The 13,407-nt window shown below is 43.2% G+C and overlaps 1 long non-coding RNA gene across 2 annotated transcripts in view; it reads right to left on the bottom strand.

Annotated features, from left to right (window-relative positions):
• The window catches only part of LOC112981207 (uncharacterized), a 410,306-nt gene that overhangs the window by 290,048 nt on the left and 106,851 nt on the right, over positions 1–13,407 (bottom strand). The window contains exon 3 of one of the 2 annotated variants that reach the window (XR_010392653.1): positions 13,001–13,140. This is a non-coding gene — a long non-coding RNA (uncharacterized LOC112981207). Of the gene's footprint in view, positions 1–7,580; positions 7,685–13,000; positions 13,141–13,407 lie in introns of those variants that run through there. The other variant, XR_010392654.1, reaches the window with a different exon arrangement.

The following is a 13,407-nucleotide window of genomic DNA, read 5'->3' as shown; positions in this document are numbered from 1 at the left end:
TTCCTGTTGTTTTCAACTACAAAGCTCAGCTAAAGAATTCTTAGCTCTTTACTTTAAAAGAAAAAAAAAGAATGCCCTACACACACATTTTTTCAGTGGGTTTCTGACTTAGCTTCCATGTCTCATGGCAGTTACCAGTCCTTCAGTGTCTACTGCTAGTGTGCAAACCCCAAAACGGGCTGCCATCATCTCTGGCATTGTCCAGTTTGCATACGGCACTTTTGGTTTTGTCTCAGGATCAAGAGTTTGGGAGGGCACTGCTTAGCTGGCTGAGGCAGAAGGCAGCAGGATTTGGTTTACAGGAGCTGAAGTTTGGCCCATTTTGTTGTCGTGAGTTCAAGGAATGCTCTGCACAGATAAGAGATGCAGCTCCTGAAGCCTGTCTGCAATACGGCTTTTCAGCACTATCACAGTGCCAATTGCACACAGCAACACACACCAGGGACACGGAGCTAGAATTCCTCTTTTGCCAGGCACAGGAACTACCTACTCGCATTTACATCCAACTCTCCGCCACATTACCCCAGCTAATGGGACCCTGCATCCCAGCTAATATGCAGAGCTCTGCCAGACCTGAGGCCTCTCTGTACATTGCACAGATAACCCCCAACTCAGAAAATCCAACCACAGATAATGGAGTTATTTATTTTTCCAACATCATCTCTGCTTGTTTTCAGACACGAGAACAAGAAAACACACCGAGACCTTGCCAAACTGCACAAGTTAACTCCTCTTGCCTGCTCCCCTCCCAAAACAACCTATTAGGGCTCAGCAATTAGCCCCCACAGCCTTTATATCACGTACAGCTTACTCGGTCTATGCCTGGCTGCACAGGGCAGATAGCATGCCCCAACAGCCTGCAGCACAGCCAGGCTCTAGCAGACCATGAAAAGCAGCAAGTTCTTGAGTCATGGAAGTCTATCATCACCTTTTTCATTTATACTGGCTGTAGGCATGTCTGAAGATAGCCCTGCAAACCCTATCAGGGATGTCTCACAGACAGAGGAAGGGCTTTTTACCATTGGAAATCAAACTATTCAGGGCAGCATAGTTCAAATACGCAAATATTTTACTATGGCTATATTTTATAGTATGGCCATAAAGGCAATAAAACAAAAGGTTAATACCAGCAAGTTCATAAATGTAGTAGTTGAGGATTAGTACATTCTCATCCATCTTCTCTCTTACTTTGAAATTTTAGATACAAAGGTTTAGATTTCCCCTTGCACCAAGTTCCTGAGGTAGCAGAAGGGCCAGTCTGGATAGTTACAGTTTCTGAATCTCAGCAGCTTAGAAGTCTAGTGGACTGCTGTCAGCAGTCTTACAGCCACGTTCTGCTCCTGAGCCAGTGCGAATCCCTATGCAAAAAGCACTAGACGCCTGAAACAGATCTCTTAATCAGGAGGGCCAGGTCATGAACTTAAGTGTTGACAGAGAAATATCCAAGCAGCTTAACTGGTAGCAGACTCCCCAGCAGGGTTTTGGCCCAAGCCAGCAGCTCACGGTACTCTGGGCGATGCTTGGGCACGGCCAGGGGACAAAGCTCCAAGGTCCACGGCCAGGACTATTCCAGATAGTCAGAACAGCCAAGGCTACTCCCTCCTGAGGGAGAAAGGCTTCTTGTCTTTCGGGGAGGAAAGATTTTAGCTGAGTGGATGTGTACTGCGCACTTGGTCTCAGGGCCAGAGAACAGATCCTAGTACATTTTGTCTACTACTATTGACAAAACCCATTTTTCTTGCAAAACCTTTTAGGAATTACAGCAAACTTAAAAGCAGGCAGCTATAAAAAGTCATTAAGATTATTTGAGGAATTTTTTTTCCCCCTGCTTTTCAGGAGATACATGTCTCATTCTCCCCTTCAACCTGCCCCCATTGTTTTTTCATAGTCATTGGAAATACTCTGTCTTGAGCCAAGGTTAGTACTGTGCCATTTACTGTTCTCATTACAATCTCCATGAGAACAAGCCCTCCACGTCTTTAATGCCACCTGTAGCCCATGACTTATAGTTATGTTCCTGTGCTATGCTACTTTGATCTCTTCAGTATTTGGCTGTTTTTATGAGGCTGCCTCTTCTGTTTTCTCTCCATTTACGGCCCCACTAATCTGGGAGAAAGGAGCAGAATAGGCAATCAATCAAACCACAAAATACTGAAAAGGACAAAACAGCATGGTGCAAAAACTATTTCCAGCTGAATTGACATAATTAGTTCCCAGGAGTGTGAAAAGCTTTTCCTCTCCCAGGTGATGTGAACTTCCTTCCAAGAAACCCTGTAATATGCGTGTCACAAGATGTCACACAACGTTACTCCCTGGAGTTTGATAGCCTCACCAAGTCCAGTTCTCGCCTAACAGGGCTTATTAAATCAAGAAGGAAACGAGCAGCAGGAACAGATAAGGCTGCACAGGGTTAACCAAATCATGTTTTAAATATGTTGATTTAACAAGCATTGGACCTATCAGCCAGTTTTGTGACAGAGGTCTCCTACCTTATTAGCATAACACAGTTATCTGCCACATAATATTATTATGCAGTGCAGACCCCCAGGAAGGGTCATCCATGGTAAGCAGACACGATAAAGTTGGGACTCAAGCTCTGTGGAAACCTCAGTTTTGGTCCTTCACTTGCACTTGTTTTTCTTCTTTGATGGGAACTGTGAGTTCACAGACATTGGTAGGGAGGTTTCTCTAAGTGACCTGAGGCTATGCAGGCAGAGTTTGGTACAGGAGGGTTTGCATGCTGGCCACTTGCAAGGTTTTTCGGTTGGGCTGAGGACATTACCCACTTGCTTATGTTTCCTATGGCTCACACTGAGCCTCTAGCTACCTGGCACTGCACTTGTGAAATGACCTCAACAGGATTGAAAAGATGCAGAACTCCTGTTTTGGGTTTCTTTTACTACTAGAGACGTGGGTCCAAAAAGACCCAGGCTTTCTTTGTTCATCTGCAGGCCAAGGTGAGGTTTTAGGCATGAAAGTCACAAACTTGTCACAAAACTTCATCTTAGAAAATTCTTCACTGTGCTCCAAAACTAATGCTAAGACATGAATCCAGATGAATAACTGGGTGAGACACGAGAGAATGAGGCTGTACAGGACATTATAGGTAGGGTGGTCTGAAAATATCCTTAAGTCATCTTAAGTTAGCTTTGAAACAAGCTAGCACAAAGACTTTTTGTTAGAAAAGTAAATGCTCCTGAGAACAATTGATTTAAAACAAGTGAGGTGGCTGGGAAGATTGGCCAGTAATTTTAGAACTAAAATTGTGATTAAAACACTTCACCACCCAAAGTTCGGAAGCAGATTGCCTGATCGTGATTAATACGACACTACAGGACTTGGCTGCATGGAACAACGGCAGAGTCTAAACTTGAGTTAAATTCTTATCAAGTGAAATGTATCCAGCCTAATCCGATAGGTCTTCAAAGGTTAATGTAAGCTAAATCAATGCTGCCTCCATCCAGATAAGGTGTGGGAAATTGTCCTTGAGCGCGAATGTTCAGAAGTCTGAGGATGGGGGTAATAAAGGGCTTTCATCTAGTGCTAGTCTTTGCCAAGTCCATTGCAATGCATGAAAAGTTGATGACAGAGATGCTCCTATTTATCAGCCAACAGACATAACACTGAAGACTTGGGTAGGTATGGATTTCCTCTTCCTGGTTTATCTTAATAAACATGATTAAAATAAAGAAAATAACCTTTTAGACAGTCAGAGATGGTGGAGGCAGAAGGCTGACATCACAGCAACATGCCTTTGCAAAGTTTCCAGCAGCAAAACACCAGGACTCCCCCAGGGATGAGGATGAATCTGGAAGTTTGGTTCAACTGGTAAAACAGCATTTAAGAAAACTGTTCTGCTGGGATAAGGAGCTAAATGGAACCAGAGCCTCAGCATGCACTTAAACTTCAAGTATGTGGTTAAATCCCAGGGATCTAAGGAGATTTCCAAGCTCTATTCCAACCCACAGCAGCTGAAGGGCTGCTTAGCTTCTATTCATGCCTTTGAAAATATCCCTCTAAATTCATGGCTAAACTTAAAACATAGGCTTAAATGCTATTCTCCGCAGTTAAGTCGGGGACTAAAAACAGGGCAGACAAGTGAGAAAACTGTGGTTTCACCATGTGCCCAGAAAGATATCTCTCCTCTCAGCAGTATGATGCTTTTTCCACAGTCTAGCTGTGGCTCTTGTGCTAATGTCCCTTGCTTCACCCCAAGCAGATGCACAAAACAAACTTACTGCTTCAAATTCAGTTTGGAGAGGCACTGACATGTGATACCATATTGTTCGAGGAAGTGAGTATCTCAGAATCAATAAGAGATCATACGATAGGAGATCTCAGGATCAGAAAGGCTAGAAAAAAACAAGAGCACCTTAGGTCTGCCAGCCCCCAGGCAATGGAAGATTTTCTCTGTACTTTCTAAAACTTTGTCCAGCCTAGGCTTAAAGACTCGAGTTCACTTCAGACACTAGCTCCAACAGCTCTGTAGAGACCACAATGTCATTATGATCTAATGATAAATGCATGTACAGAATGTGCAGATTTGAATTAATTTGTAGTTAGGTCTGCCTCTTACCAGCTCAGCCTCCTGCAGTGTTTTCTGCTAACACACAGAATAGCTCTTTTGCCAGCTACTTAGCCAGTTTTCCTCTATCCAAGCAGATGGTGCAATGAGATGCATTCAGCATTAACTCGGTGTATTATTGTTACAGTTAATTAATACCTGAATGTTCCGTAAAGATGTAAATTATGATTATGTGTATATATACTGCATGTTTATATACAACACTTACAAGAGATGTATTTTCCCAGAATGAGCTGTCAATTACTGAGTATTTATATATTATGTTTACACAGGCTTTTATAACCAACACTTGAAACACTTAGCGTATTAAGTGCTTAAAACTATTGATTCAATTAATTCAGCCATCTTCATAAGGCCATCCTGTTCTATTTTTCCTGGACTGCAGTTGTGATTTGCAGCTTTATTTTTCATCTGCTGTGACCCTGAGCCTATTGCCTGAGCACACAGCTCAGCACTCCCAGGCATTTCAGAAAAAAACAGCACTCGCCCCTCTGAACCATCTGCAGGAGAAAGGTCCTTAAAACTATAAGACATGTACAGGCTTTTCCTCCCCACCTCCAGAGTCTGTGCTAACCTGATCAGGTTTCAAACCAGATGGAGATGAGCTGAACGTTAAATACGTCAGATTGCTGCTTGCAGCACTGGGCTCTCGGAAGCCAATGGGATCCACAAGGCCAAAAGCTGACCTGAAGCCACTTTCACATATTTAGAGTTATGAACAGCTGAAATAATCTGCTGCTTCGTAACATAAGATGCCTCGTGGGGCAAGGCAGAGCCCTAGGATAGATTCAGGTGAAGCACTGCTGTTCAGCGCCTTTGGCTCCAGCTCAGCGCTCAGAAGCTCTGGGGTCTTTTTGGCTCTATTATCCTATCGAGTATGAGCATGTACAAGTCATCTCACTTAGCTGTCATCTCACCGCAACGCCAGATCTTTAGCAGTGGGGGGTTGTGTCTGCATACGCGATCTGCACAGGGCCTAGCACAGCAGACCCCAGGTGCTCAGCCTCACTAAGGGAGCAGCCTGACTCTCATCAACTGATGAAACAATTAACATCAATCCCTTTCTCACAGCTATGGCTGCCTCCCTCTTCTTTAAATCAAGCCCGAGGTACCACGGTTTCCTGTCACCTGTGCTTTCCCCATGAAATCATCATTTTATAGCCTGTGCTGAAGTTCGGTTTTGGAGACAAAAGGCAAAAAGCAGCGTCCCAGCTGTTCAGAGGGAGAGATGGAAGGCTAAGTACTGGCGAGGAGGGCAGCCAAACTAGATTATTATTTAAGGGAGAGTAATAAACAACAAAGCCAGCGTTCATGCAGGCTTTAATGGGTTTTTATCGCCAGAGAATATGCATCTTAAAGAACAATGGGGAGAAGGGCCAGGTAACAAGTTCCAAATCCAGCAACTAGTGACACCTACTGTCTGCTGAAAAATGAGGCAGGGGAGGACAGGGGACAGCCTCAGAAGAGCTGGAGGATTCAGATGGTTCTTTACTGTCCAAATAATAATAAAATCCTGAATAATAAGGAAATCTCAGCAAGGGGAGACAATCTTCAAGGAGGAAGTTCAGCATCACAGAGAAATGAAGAATAGTGGCAAGAAGCCCCTCTGAAGGTCTGTCCTATCTTCAGCCCTTCCCATTTCTCTCAGTCTGACAGTTCCTGGCACTAGAGTGGGACATGGTGAGATAAAAGGGTCAGGGCTCCATCACACAGAGTTGCCTAATGAGGAGGATATGAGACTGCAAAGCATTTGTCCCTAGCCAGGCACTGAGTTTTAGTACTTCCCTTCATCCTTCTGTGCCCCTGCTCCCCACCTTGATACTGGTAACCTGCCAGCATCTCAGGATGTTCTGCAGAGCTCCTGGCACAGCGGGATTCCCATCTTCACCGGGATCTTTCTGGACTCCCAGGCATTTGTAAGCTATCAGTGCAGCAACCGCTCTAACAGCCTACCCAGTCTCCCTCTTTCTTCCCTGAGGTTTTATAACTATAATTCCAACTGTTTTTCATCTTGCAGAACAACAAACATGGATATGTTTAGATGTGGGCAGCGTTGTCTGATAACCCGAGCATTGTTCAGCATTTAATACAACTCTGGCAGTGGTAATAACAACCCTGCAAGTACAGAAAAGCATTTGTGAATGCAGCCAGCTTCAAATCAAAAGTGCATACGCTATCCAACAGGGCAAGCTCTGTGCAGATCTAACAAGCCAGTCATTTGAAGAAAGTGTTTTTAAAGAAAAGTTTAAACACTTAATTTGGTACTGTTGGCTAACAAACCCATTAGCAGGTCTCCTCTGCATGGGAGAACATTTGTTCCACAGCTTTCCCCACCTACTCAGTTTTCCTTTGGGTTTGAGTCAGCAGTGGGGAAACAAATAACATCAGGATGTTTGACAGAGCTCCTAAAGCTCCGCTTTCTTTTCTGAAACTCAGCCAGACATTTGCAATCCTTGACACAGAAGTAATACCTCGGCTGAACGATATCAAACTGAACAATCACTGCTCAAGAGCCTCAGAAAATGTACAGCCATAAAGGACTGTTGTGATGAGGGCAAAGGAGCTACAGTCACCCAGGAAGGCTGCACCCACCCAGCAGCTCCCAGTCACTGCAGGACATACTTCAGGGGGAAGAACAGATCTGAAGGAGAGGAAGGGGTGAGAAAACAGTGCTGAGACCATCTAGCTTCCAAGTCCCCAAACCCAGACCTTTAGGCTCCCTGGATTTAGAAGTACATCCTGCAAACACTTGCTTCCTCGCCTTTAACAGCTCAGCCTCCAACACCAGTAAGAACACACACCAGTTCTGGGAACAGCTCTGCCTCATCGCCACCCCACTAGCACAACTCACTCGCATTTTGAAAGCATTCCTTACTCCTAGCAAAAAGAAAGTAGAGGAAAAAGGAAGGTCCCAGTCACTCACACGATCTAGCTTTTCTCCAAGCAAGCTCAAGAAAAAGCAGCCAAAGAGACACTGCACTAAGCAAACACCCACCTGTGGCTGCTCAAGGTTTATGTCTCAGATCAGGTGGATCAGATTAGCCTCTTGATGGGAAGGCCCCTTCCTGGGCTTGCCTCCCCTTAAGGAGGCTCTGCCTCTCAGCAGAGTGGATCACAGGGGCTTGTAAGCAGGTGAATCCTCTGCAGGTAAATGAGAGGTTTCAGCTGGCAAGCTTGATGCAACTGGCCAGGAGGTTAGCAGTTATTTTTATAGCCAATTGCTGCTGAGGTGCAGCTAAAAGCCCACCAAATCCAGGCTACTCCAAAAGTGCAATCTGTAAAATCCAAGCTTAAACTGAACCAGAAACTCTTCCTAGGAAATCACAGTTAAGCTAGAGCTTTGTGTGGATTTCTCATCTTTTATGCTAACTTGTGTATGTTGCAGTAAAAAGGAAATATGTTGTAGTAAAAAGGAAATGAGGGAAATGCTTTCCAGGGAATGCCTATATGCCCAGTTCAATGAAATGTGCAGTGTACATGTTAACGTATTACTCTTATGTGTGCCTTCCAGCCATGTTATAGATAAATGCTAATATACATTTTGTCACATAAATGGGAAAAGTAAGGCGCAGGGGTTAAGCAGGTTGCCTTCCAAGGCACAGCAGCTTAGTGGCCCTAGGATATGCAAACTGAGATTTCTGCCACGTAGTACCTGGCTTTTCCTGAAGTCACATATAAGAACTTTGCAGAACAAAGCTCTTACAATTGCCTACATACATGAATAATAATAGCTTACCTTTAAAAAAAAAATCTGTATTATTCTTTTGATAGTGTTGCAGTGCTTTTGAAAAATGGCTGTTATTTATTTGATCGTCCCCTAAAGATTCTTTTATCTTTTATCGCAGACTATTGTGTAAATTTGTGTTCAGACAATTTTTAAAATGTTGAATTATTCACTTGATTGACCTTAATGGCTTCTCCTGGAACACCTCAATATGGCGCAATTATTATCAATATAAGGAGGGCTAATAAAAATGTGGAAAAAATAACTGCAGCTGAATTATCACAAGGGGAAGGATAATATTCTAACTACTAAAACATTAGTAGTTGAGAAAGTTAAGATAAGGGTAATAAAGACTTGTGCTTCGGGGCTTTGCAAAAGGGGTTAGAAAGTAATTATTTTAAATACTTTCTTCAGTATTATGTAATTTAACTCTTGTTATTAAAGGAACAGTTTTCAAAGGCAATGAAAGACGTAGCTCGGAACCAGATGAGATTTTAAAAAAACAGAAGTCAGTTCTCAACTTGCTTCAATGCTTTCCAAAAAACCCCTAGACACTTATTTGCATCTTCCAACTCCTATGATAACATACTTTTTCTTTCCAAAATGTCAGTTTGTTGAAACTGAAGCATTCTGCTGTAATGTGTGAGCATTCAGTCATATTCCTGAGGTTCCCAAGTACCTTAGTCTAAGGCTCTGAGCTGGATTCATCTATAATTTATTAACTTCCCCTGATGAATTAAAGCGATTTTAGTTGCTCACTCTCTTTAAATACAGGATTCAAAAGCACAGGGAAGGACCAGGTACTGTGTGAGAAAATAACATCACACAGCTGAAACTAAAGTTCTGCTCTGTAGATTGACTGTGCTGAAAATAATGTTTAGGGGAAATTCGTACAGACTGCTTGGGAATTGTCTGTTACTGGTCGCCACTGCTCATTTTCTCATGCTGGTTTCTACGCGTGGTCCAGAACGCTGCCAGGAACAATCGGGTATATGAAGCAGAATCAAGAAATTTCAATACCTCTTTTTCACAGACATTTTCTTCCAGTCCTACCACGCTCTACTACCTGCGCAAAGGAGCATGATTTCTACCTCTTAATGTGCTTCATTCTCCTTTTGTGCAATACCATTTCTTGTATTTTGATGTACTCATGCTTTCTTTCTCCCACTTTTGTATACTGCTTTTTGCATACTGGTAGCAATAGTCATATACTGGGAAGCGGAACTTTTTATCTGAGGTCTTTCCCATCTCTAATATGCCCCCGTTTGCGTGGTTAGAAGATTACCTCTGATATTTCTGTATGTGTATTAGCACTCCAAAATCGTCTTTGCTACGAAAACTTTGCTATGAACTCCCTTCATCCATCCCTTCCAAACCTTTACCGGTCATCTTATCTAGCTATCAGTCTAATCACATTGACAGTGCCATTTTTAACATCACCAGAGAATCCAAGCTCTTCCTGGTAAATTAGATTCACACAGTACAATGGGGGAAGGTCCTTTCCTGGCTTCTTCTTCCTCTCATGGGTTTAAGGGCTCATCTTCATAATAGTTTCAGCCCACCTTCTGCTTCTCAAAAAGGTTGCAGTAAATGTTACTCCAGAAACTTAAAAGTCCTGTACACAACACAGGAGCTGCTGCATCTCCCTCTCTTGCCCTCGGAGTGAGCGGTGTACTGTGATAACCCTTACTTAATAAAGCGCTGAGGAGTCACGTAGGTATTTCTGATGGAAGAAACCTGTACCATGAATAATTGAGAAACATCACAGAAGCTTTTTATAAAACGAGTGGAAGCATTCAAATTGCCTCTGTAACTCAACACACCAAGTTATCAACACGGACGGCATCTACTTTATAGATCCCGGCCCTTCTTCCCCGCTCCCTGTGTTTTCCACCCCACTGCACAGTGTTGAGAGAATGGCTTCAATTAAGACAGCCTTCCTGTACTTTCAGACAAAAGCTGAGCCAAGACCACTTGCCTTTGAAAAGTTTGCTGCGCTTCCCTCATGTGTGTGCAGGGAACGTGTGCTCTTGTGCAGTGGGAAGTGGAATCAGACCTAGCAGAACCAGTGATGTTTCTGCCTCTGCGCTATGTGTTAACTTCCTTGCCTTAATGCATGTTTTGTCCTCACCTCCCAACCTCAGTGCTGTATTAGATGGTTAAATTTGTTAATAGCTCTGTGGTGCCCTGAAATACTAAGTCCTCATCCACCAAGTGTTTTTATACTAATCCTTGTTCATCCTTCATGTCCCGTAGAGCAACAGTTTATCTGTGGGTTTGGGTCATTTTTTTATTTTAGTGAAAATGTCACAAGCTATAGGGTGGGAATAAAATTTCCTGATTCTGCTTCAGCTCCCATGCTCAAAGACCTTCCATTCAAAAAACAGCAACTAATTTACAGTAATTTCACTTTTTCTTGTTGATTGATTTCAGTATTTTGGGAGGGAAAGGAGACAAAAAGGGTGTGGGGGGACCTCTAGATCAGTTCTGCTGAAATGCAGGACATAACATTCACCTGCAGCAGGTGTTTCAGTCAAATAAATGATGAAGGGCAAAGACAAAATAATTTTTCCCACACCTACTCACAGAGAGGATTGTATTTGGTTCTTCCTTTCTTTGGATGCTTTGCATCAAGCTGTGGAATATGGCGAATGGGGATTTTATTCACTTTGTTTACCAGCTGTGCTGAGTTTAAAACTGCTGCAGTTGAAAATCTTATCCAGAAACTATAAAATCAGGGTTATGTCCTTAAAAGTAACTTTTCAAGTTTCCACTTTATTTAACCTCTCAATAGCTAATGTATCAAATCTGCTCCATTTAAAAGACTAAACACTTCTCCTAAATGTCACCCTGCAGCACTGAAGACCCAGTTCTGGGATGTGATACTCCAGCTGTCAATAATGTGCTTAAAGATATCATTGCCACGCTAAAGATTTTGGAATCAGAACTTAATTAGCTGTTTTGTTTGCAGTGAATGAAGCAGACCAGATGATGGATTGTTTTTTCCCTTCAAAGTTACAAAAGTAAAAAAAAGAAAAAAGATCTATTTATGACAATAAATTAAGTAGGGTTAAGTTTGCAGACACATGAGAAAAGAGCAGAAAATAGCAGCATGACGCTATTTTTACAGTCACAATTTCATTGGAATAAACATGCTTGGAAAATATCCAGAAAATAACTTGGAAAAAAAAAACCAGACCAACTAGGACTGACTTCAAATATGTGACTCACTAAGGAGAGTTTCTATTAAGACCCCAACCTGGCAAATGTTTTATAGAATCAGGCCTAGATGCTGCAAACACAGAGCCTGTACTTTATGCAAGGGAGCCATCCGAGCACTTTCAGAGAGATGGGAATGTCCTACCAAAGCAGCCCACAAGAAGCCCTACTACTAAGCGCAACCTTTCCCTAGTATGTGACTTCAGGTGGTGTTTTCATTCTTACATAGCAAAGCAACAGTTTAGCAGCTGGCCTACACACAGAGATACAACATCCTCCCGGAGAAATTAAAATCCCATTTTCATCACATATTTTTTGCTGTTTCAAGGAACTGCGCAAAAATGTGTGTGAAATAATAATGAATAACAGTCTCTAAAATGCCCTGCGGATTTAGACTTGCGGATGCTCCGGCACATGAATAACTTTTGCCCTGGGAGACAAGATAAATACAGAAATTGCTCATGAGCACAACTATTTGCAAGGCTGGGCCTTCCTTCCCCCCCAGTGCCATCCCCAGCCCTCGCGCTGGCCTGTGCTCGCCTGCTTTTGCTGTTGCCCTGAGGGCTGCACAGCCCACTGCCTACATGAGACAAGGCTGTCACAGGTATTTGACACACTGCAGCACAGAACTGAATTGAGTAACCCGATGGGTCATTCTTTTTAGCTTGATGTCTCTTGAAGGAGAGGATTATTTCATCTCCCCCCCGCTGCCCACAGGAAGGTGCTGAAACAGTGCAAAGGTAAGACAGGCGCCAGCTCCCCACCCTTGAGCACCCTGGCTCCAGCATGAGGGCCTTTAAGTATTAGTATTTCTCCTCCCTGCTCACCTCTTGCATTGAGATATAATTGAGTTCACTGTGTTGTAACGTCTGCCTTCGTCTGTCTCCAGCACCAGCATCCTTAATTCAGCACGAGTGAGTGGGGAAGGAGTCGCAGGAAGCAAGGACCAGGCAGGGCTGGAGGGAGACCCTTGGGCTTGGCCCCCTGGGACTGACTCAGAGCTTTCTCAGGCTATGGGGGCTCAGGGAAGCGAGTCGGCTGAACCCCTGACAAAATCCCATCCCTACAGTGATGGCCACTGTGTCCTGGCTGAGCTGCTGCTCTTTGGGCTGGTGGATGGGAGCCAGGAGCAGCAAGGATGAGAAGTCTCAGTTTCATTGAGAAAAGCAGGGAAAAAATGCAAGTCAGTTAGACCATCAGCTAGGAGCCTTCTGTACTTGTAGCACTTCCCCCAAAGCACAAGCTGAGTGGGAAAACGCAAGCCAGGAGGCTCTGCCACATCTCGGGAACTGGAGACACAGTGGTAACACAGTGGAGAAAGAGATACCAAACCAGCAGGATTCAAGCACATTATCAACTTTAAAAATTTTACTTCCTAACTTGTCTGAATCCTTAGTGGAGGAATAATAACAACATTCCTTCAACGCACAAAAATCTCATGATACTTAGTTAGAAAGAAAAAGGCCTCATACCAGAGCAGAAGAACCGTGAAAGCCAGTGGAGCCATGCTGCTTAACAAGGAGCTCGGTCAGTCATCTCACACGCACTGTTGAAGCAGCACCCACAGGCAGAGGGACTGAGTTTTAAAGAGACTCTCCACCTTCTTCTTCTCCTGCAAACAGAATCAAGATGTTGCTGTTGTTGTCATTATTATTATTATTATTATTATTCAGACAGGATGCAAATGTTAATACAGTTCCCTCACAGCTGCCTGGAAAATAATATATATGTATTTAAGAGCCAGTACAAGCTGTTCTTGAAAATAAACTGATGCTTGGTGAGACTTTTCAACTTATCCCAAGGGAAAATATGTCTGAGCTAAATGTATTTCTCTCATTCAGCATCATTATATCTTAATAGTACTTTGCATTTAAATATA

This window comes from Dromaius novaehollandiae, chromosome 23, assembly GCF_036370855.1.
Source record: "Dromaius novaehollandiae isolate bDroNov1 chromosome 23, bDroNov1.hap1, whole genome shotgun sequence".
Classification (NCBI taxonomy): Eukaryota; Metazoa; Chordata; class Aves; order Casuariiformes; family Dromaiidae; genus Dromaius; species Dromaius novaehollandiae.
The sequence above is the reverse complement of the archived record's forward strand: the minus strand, read 5'-3'. Positions and strand labels throughout refer to the sequence as shown.